At 41.2% G+C, this 5,676-nt stretch overlaps 1 long non-coding RNA gene across 1 annotated transcript in view; it reads right to left on the bottom strand.

The window, feature by feature from the left end:
• Positions 1–391: 391 nt before the first annotated feature.
• Positions 392–5,676, bottom strand: part of LOC101848748 — a 30,016-nt gene continuing 24,731 nt past the window's right edge. The window contains exons 2-3 of the long non-coding RNA XR_001184847.2: positions 2,237–2,335; positions 392–556 (exon numbers count right to left, since the gene is read on the bottom strand). This is a non-coding gene — a long non-coding RNA (uncharacterized LOC101848748). The remainder of the gene's footprint in view (positions 557–2,236; positions 2,336–5,676) is intronic.

Raw genomic sequence — 5,676 nt, 5'->3', positions numbered from 1 at the left:
TGTGTGTGTGTGTGTGTGTGTATGTGTGTGTTTACCTATCTAACTCTACTTTAACTCGTTTCCTGCTTTTTTTTCCCCCAAAGATATTAGTGTGTGCTTGTTTTCGAATAGCTACCTTAGAAAATATTAACATAACATCTACAACAAGAACAACAGGAACAGCAGGACAACAACTCAAGAAAAAGAGATCATGCAAAGTGGCTAAAGATCAAAAGATATACACACAGATCTACTTAACGTACTCACCAGTGGCAATCACAAAAGTGAGCGAAATGCTGCAATATATCCAAGCCTCCATTATCAGCGTCCACGCCTCCATGTCCACTTTCTTGATGACGTCACGTTTGGCACACCAAATTAGAATTCCAGGTGAACATGAAACACAAGTCGACTCCCTATTCTATTTTAAGAGATGACACTTCAAATCACTCTTGACACTGTAAAAATTTCGTTCGGAAACGTGTATTGTTTTCCGAAAGCACTGATAACAAATGAATTGTTGTCTACTGTGCGGACAAGGGTTAGTGTCGCGGGGAAGAGAATCTAGTTCAACAACCTGTCAGCAGTGAACAAAAAGCCATAGATATAAAAGCTGATTTATCACTCTAGAGAAATACTATGTAGCACTGACCCGGGACAGAAAAATGTCAGATTTTTGTCAGATTTTTAACCTCAAAATTAGTCGGAATTTATGATTGCTGTTCACACTTGCACCGGGTCCAAATAATCAATAAAACTCAACCCAAAACTTAGTGTTTTCATTTTCATTTGTACTGCTAGAGTTAATCTAACTTTCACGAATGGTTCTATCATACAAGTATACTTTGAGAAATCCACAAAACTATACTCTGATTATTTTAACACTTTTCTTGAAACAAACAATTGTTTATGAGCAAGATACGTGTCGTTAATTTCATTTCCTTCAAACCCCCCCCCCCTCTCTCTTTCCCTCTCTCTCTCTCTTTATCTCTCTGTCTTTCTCTCTCTCTGTCTGTCTTTCTTACTGTCTTGGCAGCCTTTCAGGACAAAATTCGCCTCGCGTGATGCAAATTAGTCGTGGATGAATACGGAAAAACAAAGACACCCTTGATCGCGACAAAACGCTGGAGGTATTTTTACAACAGCAAGGACAGCAAAACGAACAATGCTGTGGTTAATAATGAAGTATGAAACCATGGTATTCTATCACGCACGAGCTACAATGAATCATTTTCCGTTGAATAATAGCCACGAAATCGATTCTTCCATAACAATTGCTTTGTTTGTTATTGTTTGGTTTTTGTTCTTTTATCTTACTCTTCTGGGATCTTTTTTTCTCCTCCGCCCAAACTAAAGGCGTTTATCTTGTTAATTTCTACATTATTCTCCGTTTCCTTTTCATGCCTTGAACTCAATGGAATGAAATATTGGCAATTGGCAGCTAATATGCCAAAGGGATTTGGTATGAGATCATTAAACCCCAAGAGGTCTAGGCTTTCAGGACGGATATACACAGCAAAGATAGCGTTGGTGACCCTTCCTTAGAAGGAGCAATAGACTTGATAAAGACTCAAACCATCTCCGATTTTTGCGGTTGTTCCTGTAACTGTTACCGATTCAGCCAATCGAAAAATGTCATTCTCATTGTTTTTCTTTGGGTTTTATTTTTGTTTGCTTGGGGTGTTTTTGTTTGATTTATTTTGTTTGTTTGTTGGTTCCAATTGATCATTTCCATTAAATCTCATTATCAAGCCGCCAGGAAGCATGGCTGTCGACTTTGAAAAAAAACAACCTTTTCATCCTATTGCAGGTACATGGTTCTGTTTTAAGAAAAGAAAAAAAATCCACTTTTGTCAAAAAAAATACGAGTCAGAGGTTATTATCAGTCGCTATAATATATTCTTTCTCTTTTCAAATATAGATATAATTATTTAATATTTTGCATCAATTACCCTTCTTCCCAATGAACAATGTTAATGCCTGATACTCTAATCTGGATTAATCTAAGTTATTGTATCCACTTCATGTTCATTCAGCCTTTGCCTTTTCAATTGCTATCACTGACTAGAATGAAACTAATTCTACCGCAACTTTTTTGTGCTTTCATTTGTTGTTTATTTTCCTCCGCTGATCCAGTGATAAATTCGGTGCCACCTAAAATATATTCTTTTAAATCCTCTCACACACACGTTAAAAAGAACACACGCACTAAAAAAAAATAACCAACACGCGAACACACAAAAACCACCCAACACACGTTGTTAAAATGCCAGCGGTCCTTCCGTCGTGTGTGAGCGCTGGGCGCGTGACCAAAGGAACGTCCAACTGCCGAAGACTGATCGCTCTGAGCCGTGACCTGAAAGAAAAGAGAAGAAAAAACCCAACTAATTAATATTCTCTGGACAGAGCCTCAGGCTCATTAATCATGTCAGTTCTAGTCAGACGTGGGCGAGCAGAGGCACAATTCTCCCAATGCTACTTCCAGTCTTCTTGTTTTCTCAATTATTCTAATTTTACTTTTATTTTTGGTAATAAAAAGGTAGTGACTCATTCTTTACCCCCCCAATAAAATAACATAAAATAAAATAATGAAAAGAATATATTTTCATACGAAATCGCTCACGTTCCTTAACAAGAATATATGTATGGGAGGCAAGCAAACAGTTGTAGACACCCACTCAATATTTAACTTACTGGCTCATTTACTCGTAAGTATGGACCGACTCACTTGCTCTTTTCTAAAACTCTTTTTATGCTGTCTGCTAATGCCTCCCCCCCCACCCCCCCCCCCCCCCAACCCCTGAAAAAAATCATAAAGTTAAGCGTGGCAAATAAAATGAAATGGAAATTTTAACACACACAAAAATGAAGTTAATTTAAATAAACAGATCAAATTCCAAACAATTTTAAAACAAAAATTAAATTCCGGGTTCCGTTTTTTCCCTGTGATTCTTGAAATGTGCAGATCCGTATCATGAGTCAACGAATCAACGGAACGAGCACGTGGTCACATTAATCCGTTAATCCCAAGGCAGATGGCGAGGGGCATGTCTGGACTCCCCAAAGCGACCGTAATGATCACCGGGACAGGGACTGACCAAGTGTCAGGCTAATGACTACGCAAATCTCGGGGTCTAGAGCGAAAACAAGCCATCTACACTGTCCATACGATACAGAAGAACCCTTTTTACTCGAAGTCTTCAAGATCTCGGACCGGTACCATCCATCAGGGGAAGACGGAGCGAGTGGGGGATAAACTCGCAGGTATACCCAGGGATTTCACTCAGGCTCTCTGAGCTGCTGCACAGAGCGCATTCTGCACTGTGTGTACCCGGGTTCGGGCACAATGCATGAGGGGACACGGACTCTCCTCCTGACTGATTACTATCTGAACTTAAGTCTGGGAGAGATAATCTTTCTCATCCAGATTTACAGCTGCTCCAAAATGTGAATGTCATTTGTAATACTAGATCTAGATCTAATATATCAAAGCAGCGCCAAAGATTTGAAATGTTACTGGAGAGTAACATACAAATATAAAAAGGAGGGTGAGATCGAGATAAAGACAATAGATGTTTGACAGGAAGGAAGGAGCAAACTACACCAGAGCACCCACCAGCCGGGTAATATTGGGATAATTCATGACTCCAACAAAGGAATATAAGTATTCCTAAAATCCATTGACATGACACATTTAGAAAGCGGGCAGCTTAGACTTTCCAGGTCAGCATTAACCCGGATCGAGTGGTACACACCATTCCAGCAAAACATACGGCGAGTGGGACACACCATTCCAGCAAAACACACGGCGAGTAGGACACACCATTCCAGCAAAACACACGGCGAGTAGGACACACCATTCCAGCAAAACACATGGCGAGTGGGACACACCATTCCAGCAAAACACACGGCGAGTAGGACACACCATTCCAGCAAAACACACGGCGAGTGGGACACACCATTCCAGCAAAACACACGGCGAGTAGGACACACCATTCCAGCATTCCAGCAAAACACACGGCGAGTGGGACACACCATTCCAGCATTCCAGCAAAACACACGGCGAGTGGGACACACCATTCCAGCAGAAAAACCCCCCCACGGAAATACCAGTAAAATATAATTCTCCGCCCAGAATTGAACTCGCACCTTTCTTAAAAAGCAGCTAGACCATTACACAAGGGTTAAAGAACCGAAGCAAAACAGTACAGCAAAGGATGAGATACATTTCAATAAGTACGTACTACATTTAGTGCAATGTTGAATACTGCTAATTGAAAAAAAACCCCCTTAAAAAACTGCACACTTATCGAAGCTTTTGCCGCCCTCCCCCAAAGCATAAAATCTGTAATTATTTACCTCAAAATTATTCCGTCTAGTCTACTTCTTTGTCCACGTGTAATTGACGACACACTTACTCTTTATACGAATCTTTCGCTCAAATATGTTCCTCGTCTCCCCATTATAATACTCCCATGTGACAACACCTCTTTTTTAAATTGTAGATCTAGATCTAGATCTAGATGTTTTCTACGCCTCCATTGGCATAATTTAAAGAATTGAGAAAGCAGGCTTCCGACCGTGTCTTCCAGGGCCAACCCGGGCTGTGAGGGACACAACACCCCAGCAGAAAGACCAAAAGATACTCGACAAAAAAAATTCTCTCCACTACTGAAATCGAACTCGGCTCTCCTGGGTGCGACATAAAAACACCTTACCGCTACACCACAGACGCCCGTAGACAACACCTTGGGGCACACAATCTCACTTTAGTGATAAATAAGCGATCCGCTGCATCAATCTTTGGAGCCGACCCATCAATCAAAACTAAGCTTCCTGCATTTCAACAGCTCTGAGAATAACGTCCAAAAATCTGTCATTCCAAGTGAAAGCCCACGAAAGAAAAATCAGGCTTGTAAAGGTAAACATAATTTTCATAATTTTATCCATAAATTGACCATACATCATACCCTCATTAATTCAGATTTTGAAACTCCTGAAGTCTTAAGAAATGATAAGAAAATTGGATAAAGGTTGAAGCAACGTCTGAAAAGCATTCCTCTTTGAGGTGTTCTCCCGGCTCGTTTAGCTCGCACAAAGACTGCGACAGCTTGCCTTTGCATCTATTCTCAGCCGCACAAACTAAACTATACCATAAACGATCGCTCCTCATTCTTCTCTCTTTCCCATCGATTCCCTCGCCTCCCAGGCCTGGTGTTGAAATATCCTTGCACAGCTTTCATCGAGCACAACCACAGTTATGACTCAAATTGTTACCGACTCTTACCCTTCAATAATTATACTCACAAATGAAATTATCAGCTCGAGCCTATACCGAAAAAGACAAGAAAAAAACAACAACCACCCAACAATAATTATTAATCCTTTCCCCCGGCGCTCACATCGTTTCGCCCCCCCCCCCCCCCCGTACCCGCCCTGGCTTACTTTTCATCATGAGTTCTCGTAAATTTCATGAGAAGCCCTGTCCTGCCCCAGCCCATTCGCACGTGCGGCCTGAGTTTACACAAGGAACAGTTTCAGCAGCTTCACGTGATACATTACCTAAACATAGGCGTTGCTGGGGCTGAGGATATCAATTTCGACTTGAAATCACACGGCAATAGTCGACGGTAGCACTCATGGAGAGAGAGAAAGAGAGAGAGAGAGAGAGAGAGAGAGAGAGAGAGAGAGAGAGAA

This window comes from Aplysia californica, unplaced genomic scaffold (assembly GCF_000002075.1).
Source record: "Aplysia californica isolate F4 #8 unplaced genomic scaffold, AplCal3.0 scaffold00184, whole genome shotgun sequence".
NCBI classification, from domain to species: domain Eukaryota; kingdom Metazoa; phylum Mollusca; class Gastropoda; order Aplysiida; family Aplysiidae; genus Aplysia; species Aplysia californica.
Note: the sequence above shows the minus strand (reverse complement) of the source record. Positions and strands in the feature narration are given on the sequence as shown.